Source organism: Centruroides vittatus, unplaced genomic scaffold (genome assembly GCF_030686945.1).
Source record: "Centruroides vittatus isolate TY-2023 unplaced genomic scaffold, ASM3068694v2 contig_1168, whole genome shotgun sequence".
NCBI lineage: Eukaryota > Metazoa > Arthropoda > Arachnida > Scorpiones > Buthidae > Centruroides > Centruroides vittatus.
In genome coordinates, this window is record NW_027120749.1 from 4779892 (window position 1) to 4798263 (window position 18372).

General features: G+C 32.7%; 1 non-coding gene across 1 annotated transcript; it reads left to right on the top strand.

The window, feature by feature from the left end:
• The first annotated feature begins 12800 nt into the window (after nucleotides 1–12800).
• On the top strand, nucleotides 12801–12884 carry TRNAL-UAA (transfer RNA leucine (anticodon UAA)). Its single transcript has one exon. It is a non-coding gene; the product is annotated as a tRNA-Leu (tRNA).
• Nucleotides 12885–18372: the final 5488 nt, after the last annotated feature.

Here is an 18372-nt window from a genome sequence, read left to right on the forward strand (position 1 = left end):
CAACAAAAAGGTTGCCGTAGAAACCACAGGGGATGCAAAGAACAGTTACTCATAGATTCAGTCATTCTACGGCAAGCACACAAACAACACAGAAACATACACATGGCATATATAGACTACAGAAAAGCATTCGACAGTGTTCCACACAGTTGGCTGCTACATATTCTACATATGTACAAAATACATCCATCACTCATTACATTCTTCCAAAACACTATGCAGCACTGGAGAACAACACTACATCTCAGGGTTCATAACACTTCCATACAAACAAAGCAAATTTTTATTAGGCGAGGAATTTTTCAAGGAGATTCCTTGAGTCCTCTCTGGTTCTGCTTAGCCCTGAACCCATTATTCAAAATGTTAAATAACACGCAATATGGTTACAATATCAGACACGAAAAAACAACACAGTATACACTGTCACATCTCATGTACATGGATGACATAAAACTTTATGCATCCACACAAAAACAACTTCATCAACTCCTACAAATCACACATTCATACACCAAGGACATACAAATGGAATTTGGCCTAGATAAATGCAAAACACTTCACATAGAAAAAGGAATCCTGAAGAAAGAAGATTTTGCCCTTGGAAATGGAGACGTTATTGAATTTATGGAAGAGGGCGAGTTCTACAAGTATTTAGGATTCCAGCAGGCCAAACTAACAGAACATGCACAAATAAAGCAAAGATTAATTAAAGAATACTAAAGTAGGTTAAATGCTATTCTCAGAACAGAGTTAAATGCAAAACACACAGTTAAAGTAATAAACACATATGTCATCCCAGTACTCAGATATTCTTTTGGAGTTATACATTGGACTCACACAGATCTTGAGCAACTCCAAAGGAAAACAAGAACAACACTTACTAAGCATAAACAACATCATCCTAAATCCGCCACAGAAAGATTAACCCTTCCACGTAAAGATGGCGGACGTGGCCTGATTGATATAGTTAACCTTCACTACAAACAAATACAGTCACTGCGAGAGTTTTTCTACAAAAAACAAGAAACATCACAATTACATAAAGCAGTAACTCTAGCAGACTCAAATAACACACCATTAAACTTACACTCACATCATATGGACACAACACAACATATAAAAAGCATAGACACCATTAAGCAATCATGGGATCGAAAGGCACTCCATGGCAGGCATCCTTATGACCTAGGCCAGGATTTTGTTGATAAAACTGCGTCAAACAGCTGGTTAGCTCATGGATGCCTCTTTGGGGAGACGGAAGGATTCATGATTGCCATACAGGATCAAGTCATAAATACTAAAAACTACAGAAAACACATACTCAAAGATGCAACACTCACAAATGACACATGCAGAAAATGTCACATCATGCCAGAAACTATACAACACATCACCTCTGGTTGCAAGCTCTTGGCACAGACAGATTATTTACACAGACATAATCAAGTAGCAAATATAATACACCAAGAGCTTGCAAAGAAACACAAATTATTAGACATCCACGAGCCATACTACAAGTAAATTCCACAGACAGTATTGGAAAACAACACGCACAAAATGTACTACGACAGAGCCATAATCACAGATAAAACAATTTACCACAACAGACCAGACATCACACTCATTGACAAACACAATAAAATCACATTCGTTATAGACATATCCATTCCAAACACTCACAATATACAAAACGCATGTGCTGAAAAAATTAGCAAGTACACAGAACTCGCCCAGGAAATAAGGCATCTGTGGAGGATGGATAAGGTGCTTATTGTACCTGTTGTTCTCTCCTTTACAGGTATCATACCACACACACTACACAAAAGCCTGGGCACATTACAATTGAATAGAAACACATACATCACACTACAGAAGGCCACTATATTGAATACATGTCATATTGTGAGAAAATTCCTGAATACAGACAAACACACTGATACACTTCTTTAATTTCTGTTTTGGTTACTATGCATTGACTTTGGACTGGCATAGTACACAGCCACCGGTGTTAACCGAGTATATCTCACTTAACCCAACATAATAATAATAATAATAATAATCAGCGCAGAGCCCAAACGGTTAGGAGTTGAAAGTTGAAATTTGGTACACAGTTAGGGTACGTCACGAGAACGCACACTAAGAAGGGATTTTTCGAAATTCCTCTCCACGGGGGGAATGGACAGGATTAAGTCTTAACACTTCCATTGTTGATGGAAGTGTTAAGTATCAATAGAAGTGTTAAGTAACAATGGAGAACAAGAGAAGGCGACGTGCAAGATTTACGGGCGCTGGAGGAAAAAAAAAGGAAAAGAGTATAATGTTAGAACATATTCGATTTTCAAATTTAACAGATTAATTCGGTTTTCCTCGACTTTTCTTCTTTAGAACATTCGATGAAAATCGAACGATATAATCAGAACACGTCGTGAAAATCGAACAATATTACAATATTCGATTTTCGAATTCGACCTTTGATTAAAAATATTTAGTTTGTTGATGAAATTACTCTTTTTCTTCTGTGACTATAACGTAATAATCTTAATCTTCGCTATCATTACTTTTGCCCGAGCAACGCCGGGCCTATCTGCTAGTATTTAAATAAAGCAAATAAACTAAAAAACAATGTAATTTTATTTTTTGCTATTTTTAAGAAATAAAAAATTAACAGTGTTCCGTTCTGCCTTGAAGGCAGGACAGAAGAGGCAAAAGTACGTATTTTTTAAATCATAAATATCAATTGATAACAATTATGTTTAATTTTTTGTAGTTTTGAAAAAAATGTGCTGTTCAGTAGTTTAAAAAATGGATTTGTTCATTTTTAAATGTCTATGCCATTTCAAAATACTCTTTACTATTTTAAAACCCTTAAAACCTTAAGTATCATATACAACTTTCTTCTATATAAGCGATATAAATTCGCCTCTTATATTTGCTAATACTATTGTTATGGCTGAGGCGGTTAAGGCGACAACGACCGCTCTGTAGACCCGGATCGAACTAAGCGAGCAACATCCCACGAATTTTTCATAAGCAGTAAGTCCCGGCCCTATTCCTCATCATTCAGCTTGCTCCATTGTGGCTTCGGACGAAGCCACAATGGAGCAACCTGATATGACTTTTTCTTTTTTGATTCTTTCCGCTTGTGGGCATTAAGAGAATCTTTTTCGTACCTTTCGTCTGTCAAAGGAAATAGTGTTTTTTAAACCTGTTTTAAAATGTAATTTTTAGAATTTTAGTATACTATGGAAATTATGTCAGCAATATAAATCTGAGGAGGGTCACACATACGGTCGAAACACGTAATGTGAATAATAAAGTAAAATTGTGTTGCAAGTCTTTATGATTAGTGGAAAACAGACAACAACGTCATTGTGTATCGAAACTTTTGACTAAGGATAATAAAGCTACCATCACCCAAAATAGACGTTAAACATGTATAAATTTCTTAATAAAAGTAAATAAATTTAATAAATTTCCACTGTCGTCCGTTCGTCCGTTCGTCCTTCCTTAATCTCGGACAGATGAAATACGAGACTAGATAAGAAAACCTTAGATGCAAAAAGCCCCGATTAACTATATATAAACTTTTGTTGAAAATCGAAAGTCACGTTATTCCAATTTAAAAACTTTTCCCTGAAAAACAGTTAATATATGACAGACATGACTTGTTTCTAACAGGAAAAGTACGATGTACTGTACAGGATCAAGACACTATTAATTTGAGATGGAGAGGATATATTTTAAATTAAATAAATTTAAATTATGATTAAAAATTGCAACCCAGCATTGTGATGATGTCACAAATAATTGCTCGTTCAATTTGTTTTTAACGTTCTGTTTTGTATAGTTACAGTATAAAATTAATTAGGTTTGAATTGATTAAATTGCAAATTAAAAATTAGAAACTAATTTTTTGAAGTAAATTAAATAATTTAGAAAATTCTAAAAAGGAAAATCGATTCGAAACGGGATTTAAATCGATAGTCTAGATTAGCATTTCTCATAGGCCGCGAAATGATACTACCTTCTCGTCGTTTCAAACACCAGTGACAGTCCAAAACAATTTTCACTTACGGAGACGACCTTATATTTGAGGCTGCAGTCTAAATAAAAAAACAATTTTAACAGTTAAATTTCAATAACTTACTTCAATTTCACTTTTTATTATTTGTTATAAATTGAAACTGGTCAAATCTGAACGGCTCTTAATAGAAATGAACTGAATGTTACATTTCGCAGGTAGAAGTTATTATCAATAATGCATAATACTTAGCCCAAAGGGGTGAAGAAAAGCCTGAAGGAAGGGACCTAAAGGAAGAGGTATAGGGTAGAAGGGGGAAAAGTTAAAGTGAAAAAAGTTCTTAGGACCACAGAGCGCTGCATCAGAAATTATTAATAACCATAATTACAAAAGTTGACAATACCATTATTCAATATTAACTATTACAAGAAATGGCCCGGTTACAGTAAAATGCTAAACCCATCACATATGGGTAGGTAGGAAATAACCTAGAACACTGCAATATTACAATAATATTAAGAACTGGTTACAATTTTAATACGTAGAGAGAATGAAAATATCAGCTTACTATGATATAGTATAATAATACTGAATACATGATACTTGAGGACCCGATACATATAAATGGGAATACCTTTTTTAAATCTAGAATCTAAAGCTAAACTAATACTACACAACTAAACTATGTACAGAAGAATTTTACACGGCCGATTCCGTTGTTTCACTGTCTTCCTGGTCATCTTGTTTGTTCTTGTTTTCATTCTCAGGAATTTTTTTCTTTCCTTTAGAAGCCTGGTACTTTCAATAAACTTTTCTAAACATTTCCACAGATTTTTCTTATCAAAAAAAGTAGCGTTGTGGCCAATTTTGACCTTCTTGAATGCATTCCCTGTAGAATGGAATGCGTTGACCTTCATAACGTTTACAGTGGAATATAAAATGAAGGGCATCCCCTACGCTATTGTTGTCGCACCGGCATTTATTAGTGTTTCTCTTCTTAATACGGTAGAGGTAGGCCATAAAATTACCGCGCCCAGTTAAACATTGAGTGGTTTCGGATCTAGGTTTGTAGTAATTAGCCTTGATGCGATTAGTAATAGAGAGAATAAACTGATGGCAAAGTCTCCCCGTTGTAGAATTATTCCAATCTTCCTGCCATTCAATTAGTGCCCATTCATTTAAGGAATTTGTCAGTGTTGATTTTGGTAACTTGGTATACGTATCCTGCGTCTTGAGAGTACCAGCCATTTTGGTCAAAGAATCGGCCAGTTCGTTTCTTTTACGTCCTTTATGTGCTGGTATCCAACTGAATTGGATATTGCGGGTAGTGCTGAGATATTGTGCTACTTTAATAACTTCTTTGCCCAGTAGCGTGATGTTTTTCAGTTTTTGCCAAGACATGAAGGACCACCTTACTGTCAATAAGGAATTTTATGCTACCTTTGTATTTATTTAAGTTATCTTTTATTTGGGTGATTGCTTTGTACTGTACGTGGCCCATAGTTCAGCTTGCGTAATGCTACAATGTTTAGCAAGTTTTAATCTGGCCTGATATATTGTCTTATTGTTGTTGTTTTGAATGCACACACCAGTTCCCACTCCGCACTCTTGCTTAGAGCCATCCGTGTACACTATCCACTGAAAGTATCTGTTTGTTTCGGGATTATAATCAAAACTTATTTCGTAGCTGTGCGTGTCTGCTGAGTGTAGTTCGAGGCATATATCATTACTAGTTCTATCAATTTCATATTTTTTAATAATATCAGGTATATTCGAATAGCTGTTTGGAATCATTTTATTTTTAATACGTTTTTCAATATCCTCCTGTGTATAACTGTGTAGTCGAATATTAGTGCAGAGCCAATTCCAGAGTGACTCCACTTTACCCCGGTTTTTAAAAAAATTTTATGTAATAGACATTTGGGTCGCGGGAACCATTACCAACAAATATATTGGGTCGCGCGAGCTCTTTCAGAAACACTGGTCCAGATATTTAACTAGAAAAGTGATTCGGCAGTTTAAGCATAAGTTTAGCTAATGATTTGGGTTTACTTATATTATATGCTTAAAATTCTTATCAGAGACCATTCATGTGCAATATTATAACCCTCTAATCAGATTTTCTGTTATTTTTGAATATATCTGTATTCATTATACATTATACATTATACATCATATGGGCGATGATTATTATAACAACAAAATTGTAAAAGATAATAGTTATTATAAAAGTTGTTGAACCATATTATTTACAAAATATTTTATAAAGTAAAACTTTCTATGAACGACTATTGATTGTTATAAAACGATATTTTATGAGCATTCTTTTTTATTTCTTCAATTTATAGAAAGCTATATATAAACCGGAGCGATGTGTTTGTGTAAATTTTGGAAAGCATCACCCATTTGTAGCTTTCATAAGTCATCGCTTTGTCCTATAAGTTCTCTTTAGAGAGGATTATTTCCAGAGTCGTAGAGAGGAGATGCATTATAGAATACTCGACACTGACATTATTTTTTCGACGACAGGAGGACGGAATATATAGTTATATCACATTTTGTTATTATTTCAAGCTTCAGAAAACAGGTAAATACTCAGTAAAGTAAAAATTTCATAGTTTCCGATTTAAGTTCATAATGTATAGCGTTACTTTTAAAGACAGATTAATGTAATTTTAAAATTGTTTTTGAAAATATTTCTACTTTACTCTTTATTTACTTCTTACAAAGATTTAAAATTTATGAACTACATTATTGTTTAATAATGTACTTCATAGATTTTCTTCATAAATGTACTTCATAATTCACTTTCTTAGATTATTTAATCGCCACATCTCCACCTTATAGTATTGAACTGCATAGAAACAGATGGTTAAAATCCAATTAATTAAGATATACTTTTAAGATTACTTTAGAATTAAAATCAGTTTGGAACAACTGCGCGTTATTCATCCGTGATTGCATGATTCAGTTGTTTCTAATGAAGTGACTGGCTCATGAAATCACTGCTAAATAATATGCAGCTGTTCCGAACTGATTTTAATACTTATAATTTAATAATAGTAGTAAGCTATTTAAAAAAAACATTTTGGCTAACTAATTTTTAGGCCACTTTACCTTATAGTAATTATTTCGTTAAAATGTAAAATGATATAGAATCAAACGTGGAGTCTATCTAGTCTGTACAGTCACGTGTTTTTAAGTACACTTCATAGTGGTTATAAAGTAAATAGATAATACAAAACAGTTTAAAAACAACCAAAGTTAAGAAGTTACAAAGAACAAGAACCATGATCTAGCATAGATAGACATGAACTGAAAAGAACTGCTGAATAAAATGGAGTGTATTCGAAACACGCTTTGGCAAATGTAATAAATTGTTGAATAAAAGACGTTGGATCTCATGCAGTCAAGTGTTTTAAATACATTGCATAGTGATAGTAATGTTCAAAATAACCACTCAGTCGGTTTAACGAAACACAAAGTTTATATTAACAATATAAATGTACAAAATAATATAGATTAGAGTCACAATTAAATATGCACAAACACTAATCCAACGACAACCGACTATTCCCGTACAAATTCGTCGAAAAAACTCCTTACGATCAAACAGACTTGTAATTAACAGAACCTCCGAGTCAGGAACAAGTTCGTACTCAACCACTGGAGTATACTTTCCCCAGATTTCCGTAGCGTCCAACGAGAGAGACAGTTAGAACTTCGGTAACAACGATCCTAATCCGATCCGATCTTCCCGATACGAACCCAGCCGATTCCGATACGAACTCTGCTATTCCAGCCGAAACTACTGCTTAAATAGTGTCCGGCGTTTGAATCGTCCGCCAATCAAATTTGAATGTTTCCCCAACGGCCGGCCAACGGTCATTTCCGCCAGCCAATGGTCCGTCTGTCGTCGACTTGAAACTCAACGGTTCTTCCAACGGTCGTTTCCAACGGCCGTTTATAACGGTTTTTCCGCTATGAAAGTTCGTTATAATAAACCAGGGCGGAAATCGCTTCCCTAGGCGATTCCAAACCCTACAGTGATTATGAAGAAACTTTTTAATATAGTTAGTTGTTGCTATTTTTTAAAATTAAAAGTAGTAATAAATTGTTTAGCTGTAATCTTAGTTTAAAGAAATAAGTAAAAATGAAATAACTAAATACATCAAAACAAAATCCACATTGAGAAGTATACATTCGCAAACTATATGTCGCTTTACGCAAATATTGTAGGCCTTATATACTGTATTACTATATATCGCTTTTGTTTATTTGAAAGTAAAAACTTTTTATAAAGTCACAAGTATTTTTCTTGTTCTTTTTATAAAAGTATTTTAAAGAATAACTTTATTCAATAATCGTGTTTTTTAGTTAATACATTTAATATTTATTTAATACATAACATTTAGTGTTATTAATTTTAGTCAGTAGAACTGTATCAAAATATTTACGATTTTCAATTGGCGTGAGGCTATAAGCTTATATGTGTAAATATATACATTTACTTTTGTTAGGTAAGTATCTATGTGAAGTAATTTGTAGCAATACGATTTTAGGTTTAATGATACTTAGAGATTATTACAAAAGCAATAAGTTATAAGGTTCACAAAATATGAAATTTTTAAAAATTATTTTAAAGAAAAACATTTTTCTTTAGAAATGAACAATTTAATGAGTAAATTTAAACGAACCAGAAAATAGAAACTGCAAGTTTTACGAAAATGACAAAATGGGAACAGTCATGAATGATAGTTCAGTTTCTATTTTTGGAAACGTTTTCTCTGTCTACTGCTTGTTTCGAAATCAGACAGTTTCTACTTAAATACAGTACTTTACGAAAGAGAGCTCATATTGAAATTTTGTCCGCTCATTGAAAATTTCCTTCACGAATATAGGTCCTGTTTCTTTTTATTCTTTCTACTTTCTTTTTCTTTCACGACTATATTTTTAGGTTCTTTTTCTTCTTCTTCTCTCTCGATGTTCTTGTTCAAATGACTGTCTTGAAGAAAAATCAAGGACCGAGTTATAAGATTGTCTCTAAGCTTCCTCGTCTGGAAGGGCCAGCTTTTATCATATGTTCTTCGGGTCAACAATTTTCCCGGCCCTCCATCTCACCAATCGCGTGATACATCGCCCCTTTCAATTCAGATGTTCCGCTCCTTTCAGTAAAACTGTCTTTGCAGTCCATCATAACCCATCATCTTGTCCATCTGCTAATGGATCACAGAATCACAGAATCACCACTAGTAAAGAAAATTGGAGCAAGAGTACACGGTTTCTCTATAATGATGTATTACACAAAACAATTATTCAATTAAAAAAATATTATTATCAGAACAGGCTCTTTAACCACTGTAGATTATTAGTTCCAAATTGTGGTCAGCGAGGTGCTTACTTGACGGTCTGCAATTTTGAATCATATTTTTTAAATTCATTTAATTAAAAGTATATGCTCTCCATCTCAAATTAGTAATGTCTTGCCCTGTATACCATACTTGTCTTGCTAGCAACAAGTCATGCCAGTCATCTGTCTAACTCATTTCAAAAGAAAATTTTTGAATTGATATAACGTAATTTCCGGTTTTTATCAGAATTCGGATATAGTTAATCGGGACCTCCTATCCCTAATATTTCTATATCTGGTCTCACCTTTCATTTATATAACTTCTTTCTCGAGATTAAGGAAGGACAAACGGACGGACGATAGTGGGAATTTATAAGCCTACAATTTTTTGAAATTGCAGCCCAATAAAATAAAAGTAATAAATTTGTATATACAGTATATTAAAATGTTATATTTTAATAATCTTTTGAAAAATAAAAAAACGATGGTTTTTATTAAATTTTATAATTTATTAATTCTGTTATTTTAACAAACGTTTTGAAATTAACACAATTAAAAACTGTCAAAAAATAACATATGATGCCTCAGAATGCTTATCATTATAATAGTTTATTTTAGTAATAAAATTTCTTACTGGAATAAATGTAAAAATAAAAAAGTTCCAGCTTGTTCCAGCAAAAACTTTTAATTTTCTAACGTTTTCGGCTATCTATGCAGCCATCATCAGAAACGAACATATAAAGGAATAGTTTTTAAAGTTTAAATTCAATAGTGTTCCAAACATGGATTAGTGATGTACAATTGCAATAACATCTTATATATAAAATTCTCGTGTCACAATTTTTGTTACCGTACTCCTCCGAAACGGCTTTACCGATTTTTATCAAATTTTGTATGCATACTCAGTAGGTCTGAGAATCGGCTACTATCTATTTTTCATACCCCTACACCATTTCCCCCTTTCAAAAATATATTTATATATGGATTAAGGCTTTTATGTTCAACAGATGGCGCTACTTTCCGACGACCTAAGTTTGCTTTTCTGTGAGGCATTCTGCTTTTCTGTGAGAATGGACTGAAGCAGATCATTTTCTATCTATCTATATAAATAAAATATAACGTTCGTTTGTTCCTACCGATTCCTTTGAAATTTTGACACAACGTTGCATTTGAATACGCACGTGTTTTTATATAATATACATGTCAAAATTCCCTCCAGTGGGGGGAGATGGACGGGATTAAGGCTTACCGTGAATAACTCGGCTTCTATTATACTATTTTACATGCGGTTTTTTGCGTTTTAATAGGGTACGTCAAGAGAATGTACACTAAGAAGGGATTTTTTGAAATTCTCCCCACGGGGGAAGTGTTATACATTTATAATAGATACATTTTGAGCCACAACAACGTGTGGCCGGGTCAGCTAGTAAATAAATAATAATATTATTAAAATATACGAAAATATATAATACATAATAATATATAATAAAGAGTATGAAGAATAATAATAAACCCTGGATTCATTGATTATATAACAATAAATTACTGTGTAGTTTTGTTCCCGTCGCGGTGTTTATGAAATTTTCATGCTGTTAAGCTTGCTGCGTCCAAAAATACTATGTATTAACCATAAATTAATACATAGTAATTTTGTATATGGCTATTTTTTTATAGTTTTTCCAGAGTGTCGATTCCTGAAGGATTTAATGAGTTTTGCCCTGAGAACTGTGGTACATTGTTCGGAAGCGTTGCCATAATAGCCAGCGTTTGCCTTTACGTATATCGTAGTGATGTTCCTTCAGGCCTGGTAATCAGATTTCTGAATGTTTATTATTTTTTATGGGAAGGTTCTGTGCGTGTATTTTTTAACTAAGGTGCTGATGGTATTGCGATTTCCTTGATTGGTAAAACCCAAGAAATTGTCTCAGAAATGACTGCAACCAATCCCACCCACCTATACTTGCGAAATAAAATCCCACATCACTACAACAAGGATGCAGATCCTTGTTGAAGTGATGTAGGATTTAATTTTTTTATGAAAAAAATAAAGACAAGTCTTCATAAAATTTCGCCAGTCGCTGGAAATCAGACTGAAGTTTTCTTATATAACCTACGGGATTCTTCTCATTTTTCTTCCTAAGAATACCTATAACAATATTAAATTATTATTTGAAATGCTATCATCATTGCGATTGTTTATGTAGTACCTATTATCAAAATAATTTGAAACGCAATATTAATGCTAATTAAATAGTATTACTTTGTGGTCCTAGCATTCTTCTCTAGACATTGCTTAAGAGTTTGATAAAGGATTCCATACTCCTGTGATGCTTTGAAGCAGTTTATCCCGCCCATTCTAACGTGCTCCATAGCTAGCTGAAGGCTTTCTTCAGTCCATGAACCTCTTTGAGAGGTTCTTATATAATTTCTAGGCATATCCTGCAATAAAACGAGAAAAAATATATTGAAAATAGGCATGTTACAGGAAAATTGGCACCCCAAGCAAAATGTGGCATCTTTCCAATTTGTCGGGTAAGATGCATAGTGGAGTCACGTTTTCTAACATGTTTGATAAGATTCGGCGGTCGTTGACAATAGAAACTTTAGAACCTTAAATACGGCCGTGTTTCATATCTCAAGTAGGTTGGGACATGACGATTTTCCTCGTTATTTGTATTGACAATTTTTTAATAAAATCCATCCTTACTCTCAAAAATATGCCTGTTCTGAGAGTGGCCTTAGCACAATCTATAAGCCATCTAAAGTGTTTGCACAAGAAGGTTGCACATTAAGTTGGCACTGTAACAAGTGGATAGCGTGATACAAATACAATTTGTATTTGTTGTTTGAATGCTTCGAGAGAATTCAAACCGCCAATGCTCATTTTCAAAATAATAATAATAATAATAATAAATGACAGATGATATCAAAAGAGAAGCCCACTTAACACTAAACACCTATTCCGACAGAGGATGGATAGCGGTCATATTGTTCGTTTTAGTTAGAACATTGTATAAAATATACTAAACCGGAAAAATGCGAGAAAAAGCAACTGCTTCTTATCCTAGATAGCCATACTATGCAGGTCAAAAATATAGACGCAATTGGACTTGCACGAGAATATGGTATCATTATGCTTTCTTTAACAGCTCACACGTGTCATTAACTTAAGCCACTGCATAAATTCCTTTATTAATCTTTGAGACATCACTTTAATCAAGTTTGTAAAAATTGGATGCGTAATCACGCAGAAAACGTGTTAAAACTTATCATGCGTGCTCGCTCGCTCGCTAGGCGTTGTTCCTCTACTCTAACAATGTCGCATCTTTGCAGGGGTTTAAAATAATTTGATCGAAAAGTAGAATGACGGGATCGATAATGATTGCCTTACGACTAGATAAAGAGGCGTTTTAAAAGTTGTTCGGTCGTGTCAGAATGGCCGAGTGGTCTAAGGCGCCAGACTTAAGATCTGGTCCTCGTGTGAGGGCGTGGGTTCGAACCCCACTTCTGACAAATTGTTTTGCTCGAGTGAACACATCTCGGTGTTTAAGCTTGTTGTTAGTTTTGCATCAGGGACGTGTTATACGACGACTCCGCTTATTGACTCACAAAATGTTTTGTGTATTCACTTAAATCCTAGATATTAACATGCAAACAAATGTTTATAGTGAAAATTAAGCGACAGTCTTGTGCAATTTTTGAACATTTCAATGTTTTGAGTGCATATGTAATGTTAAGACAAGAATATATTATTGTAAACAATAGTGTGTTGGCACACGTTGAATGTTGTAAACACTATGTATGCTTGTAAAGGTAACATGATAAAAATCATTATAACATTATACAGAATCTGCTTGAACACACAAATCTAACAAAATAATTAAATAATGCTATCTTATAATGGCAGACCTATGGCCGAACGGCTAAGTGGCTATCTCCCACTCAGAAATCTGGAATTAATCTAGACAAGTCAAAATAGCCCAAGGAATTTTTTAGTGATTGTCCATCTGGATGTTAGGCCCCCATTTCTCATCACTAGGTCATCATCCCATTGTACGTCTGGCTAAATCCATAATGAACTTGCTGTTGGTACTGAAAGGGCTGAAAGAGTTAGAAAAATATAAATGAAATATGGCAGCCTATGTAAATAATTCTTTCTGGGTTTTTAAATTTAAAATAAAATGAATATTTTAAAAAAATTCTTAAAACTTTAACTTCTGAATTTATTAAACAGATGAAGAATTATTAGAGAAAATACAACAGCAGTTAGATGAGAACAATAAAGGGAAACTGTTTGAAGTAAGCAAGATTAACTAATATTAGAAATGATAACCAAATATTTAAATGCCAGATTATTTGAAGCTATAATTAAGCTAAACTTTAATTAAAGAAACTAAGTAATTTGGTATTAAGTTAATCTGGCATTTAGACATTTGGTTATTAAAATTCAGGCTTAACTATTATATATAAATTAAGTGGGTTACGAACAAAATTTTGAACGACTTATTTGGATTTTTTGAATTTAGTAATTATTATTAATCTGAGCTACTTGCAGACTCAATTAAAACATTAATGTTTTTCTCTTGCAACTAGTTTTTTTGTTGCTGATAGACGACGACAGGGATTATTACCTTTTAGAATCCAGGTAGGGCGTATTCTTCCAGAACTTCCTAATACCGGATGGATGTCAAACAGTCAGAAATAAGTGCTAACGATGTGGATCATTGAAAGAAAATCCTCCGCAAACCATGACACTATCATCACCTTGTACACGCTTGGAAAATACTTGCAATTCCTGCCTAAGGTCGTGTGACTAGTGTATTGCATAGCATCCGGCCCGTCGAAATTGTACTTTTTTCGCCTGTGAATAAAACTTTCATCCATTTCTCTGTGTTCCAAGAAATAAATGCCTCTCTCCAAACTAGGAGAGAGAGGAATATATTATGTTCTTTAACCGAGCAGTTTGGTAAATTTTGTTTTGTATATTTGTGCTTGGTATTTCACAATGTCCCACATACAGTTGTACTATATATACTATATGTGTTACAGAAAGCTATAGATTGGCAAATTTTGCTTTAGAAGACTGCTTTTCATACTTCATGGATGATGGCACGTTTCATACGGATCATAAGCTTTGGTTTTGGTCCTCTTTTCTTTTGAATTTCAAGATTTGTCTATTTCCTTACAAACCATGTAACAGTACTCTTTGCTCTACCAGTCAAGCTTGCTATCTGTTCGATCAACTTGCCATTCTCACAATAGAAACGAGTTTTATCTTTTTACCCATTTTTTAGTTTCTTGAAAACATTTTAGCAAACAATTAAGCAGAACTGATGCCAATAATTTTTTTCTAATAATCCACTTATTTACGTGATTATAACTCTTCCACTTTATTGCTGCAGGTGTAACAGATGTGTTCGATAGGCCGGATGGTCGAGCGGTCAAGATTAGCAGCCTGCCGCCCTGGGGGACCCGGGATCGAATCCGGACGGATCGAAGAATCCCCAAGAATTTTTCGGGGATTTATCTGTCCGGATAAGTCGGTCCCCCTCCCTCACCACTGGCCGCCCCATTGTGGGCTTGGCCGAACACATAATAGACTTGCTATAAGAGGCCCTCTTAGTGCCCACAGGGCGGAAAGAGTTAAAAAAAAAAAAAAAATGTGTCCGATAAAATATGCAATATAATAATTCTAATGTAAAAGCGAAATTCAATGCTACTTATGCAAAAATATCCTGTTCTCATCGTTATTCTAACATCATGTTACATTTACGATAAATAAAGTATAATAATGATTTTTAAAAAATTACATCGACAAATTTCTACAATTTGTCGTATCAAATAATATACGAAACAGACTGTACTGTATATGATATAAAAGCATTATTCACATTAACAATTTTCATATCAATAATATCATTTTATTCGAAGGAAGTAGATGCATACAATAATACTTAAAATATTATATATGAATTGTGAATCAGCCGGATTTTTTGAAATATTTAGATCAAAACAGTTATTAAGATAAACGATCAACAAAAAATTACTCTAGGGAAATCGAATGTATAAATGACAAAATATTCAAAAAGGCAAATGAATATAGCTTAAGGGAAAATAAAAAGTAATAAAAAACTAGTTGAAGGAAGAAACGTAGTATTTGTCAAAATAGCTTTGCAAACCAAATGGATAATGGATGAAAGCAGAACTGTCAAAGGAAAACTTATCAAGTAAAGTAAAAGATCATAAAATGAAATAAGAAATATAAATAAACAGCTTAAAAAATAGAATATGACTGAGATTAGAAATAACGGAAAAAATTAAGTAAATAAAAAAAAATATATTAAATATTTTGAAAAGTAGCAAATATTATGAAATAGCAAATAAAGTAAAATATGTAAAAATTATCAATATAATTCATTAATAAAAAAAAAAATTAAAATACAACCAACAACAGACTATATTCAACCAACATATATTCGTCTATGTTTATTCAAAAATTAAAAATTCCGCAACAATGTAGTAATATGTTGGTAGGCTGTAGTGTGAATATGTGAAAGGAAAGTAAAGGAGTAATGGAATATAAGTATTGAATAGGTTTTAATAAAATAGTGTGAGTAAAAAAATATTGGTTAGTGTTTACAAAATATTAATTATTGCAGGAATAGTGAATAGTGGGTGGCAGCTGGCATATCGTTACAATGTATTTACTTACTGGAGAGAAATAGTTGTAAAAAAGCCAGCAACGAGTTGCTTTACTTTCCTGATAACATTTGGTGGCGCCGTCTGTTATCATTTTTTATTAAAAAATCTATATTTCTAACTATTATAAAATGACAAAAAGCTTAATTTTGAGGGTACGAATGGGTTTTATAAAAATTGTAAATGCTAATAACAAGTAAAATCTTCATTAAATCTGATTCCACTGAAGATGCACACGATCCCCTTTATCTCCCCATCCCCTCGACCTTTAATCATCAAAATTTAATAGCGTCAATTCTCCTAATAAACAAACCTCCCTGAAAAATTTCAGAAATTTGCGACAAAAAGGACAGGAGTGATTAAGCTTCAAATAGGATGAACAAAATCGTACTTCAAACACATACTAACATACATACACATAGAAAAACCTTCGATTTTTTTTCTGTATTGCATTTTTCGACGTTTCAATGTGTCCTGAGTCCGAAAATGTAAAAATCTCGGAGGTTCATTGTTTACCGATCGCCATACTTTTTCTCTGTTATATATAGCAGCTGGAAAAGCAAAAACGATACTCTGACAGGAATTTATTTATCAAGAAAAAATTGTAAATAAAATATCGTTTATGTCTATGTTAATCTTCAGTTTGTAGATCATGTTTGATATAATATTGTAAAAAAGGGAGATAGTAAACAACGGGAGTTTTTTAATGGTGTTTTGTATCGGTCAAAAAATGTAAATTAAAATCAGCTGAGGAGAACGACATTGTTTTTGTTTGTTGTCTAAATGCATACTGGAGTTTTACCTCGTACTTGTTGCGTTTTTAATTGTTGAATAAACATAGGCTAGTAATCTATATAAGTCTATTGTTGGTTGTGTTTGAACCAAAAGTTTTAACTAAAAGTAATTAACTAAAAAGTGACAAAAAGACATTGATATATGAATGCTGTATAAAAAAGTCAGTTAAATTTTAGCTGTAAATGAGGATATTTTAAAATAAAACAAAAATATAATGGTTACGGAAAAAATGTAAAGCATCTTTCTTGAACTTTATCCACTTTACTAATATATTAGATATACTAATTCGATTTACAGGAAGAGCAAACAGCCACACCGTGTCGTGTGCAGATTCAAGCAAATTCAAGCAATTTCGAACTTGTCTGTGCACTGTCCGAAGCTTGCGAGAAATGCGCATTGGAGAATATTATATAAATATAGACAGGTCTGTTAAAGAGAAATATCCTGGAAAATTTATCTCTGAGATGCTTTTTCTGATTTTCGACAAATTTTAATTACGTTTAAAGTAAGTTACTAATTGCTCGAGTATTCGTAAGGATCTCTCTCTTAACTCTTTTTCATAATAATCTGGGCGTTTACAATTTCAGATTTTCATATTTTTCGTATAAACTTGTCGATCGATAAGTTTCTATCAAATACTGTGTCGATCATGCAATCGCCGTATTTTAAAATGCATACGTCATTACACAGTACATGTCAAAGAATGCTTTAAGCTATTTGATCTCCCTTTTGTTTGCAGCCGTAGACATTTATTTAATTTTTTTTATTCATTGCCACCCTGTCGCGTGTTATTGGATGGAAACACGATCATTTACGCGAAGCGGAATGAAGCATTAGTTAATGAATTCAAGCGTTAATAATAAACAAATTGAATTAATGAATCTTTATTAGTTATTTATATTTAAGAACCGAAGTAAGATTATAATCTTTTAAAATTAATATACATAAAAAATAAATACATAAAATTATATTTTATTTAAAAACTCCGATAGTTTTTCTATGTTATAATATTTTTACATGTAGTAAATGCAATTTTGTTAAGTTTAACTATTCGAATATTTTCAATTGAAATTAAAAATATATATGAAATGAACAGATAATTGAAAACGTTTTTATTCCTATTGTTATATTCTATTATTTAAAATATAAAAACGTGTGCTGTACAAGTGTGCGTAAAAAACAAAAAAAATTCGTTAGTTATGTAGTCGTTTTAAAGTAAAATTAATTAGTAAACAATCTTCAAATTAGAGGCTTCAGAATAGATCTTTTTCCTGTTCAGATTGATTATTTTTTATTCTTCTAGAGAGAATTATAGTCAATTACTGTATATCTTAAATTATAATGTTTTTAATTGTACATTTACAGTGTAGAGAAGCGACTTAAGCATACTTGAATTCAGCGTTTAAAAATCGAATTGTTCTCGGCCTAGATAGATTCATCTAGAATTTATTAAAATTTCGCGTAAGTGGGAAATCTTTCGGTATGATTTTATAAATCGAAAACTATC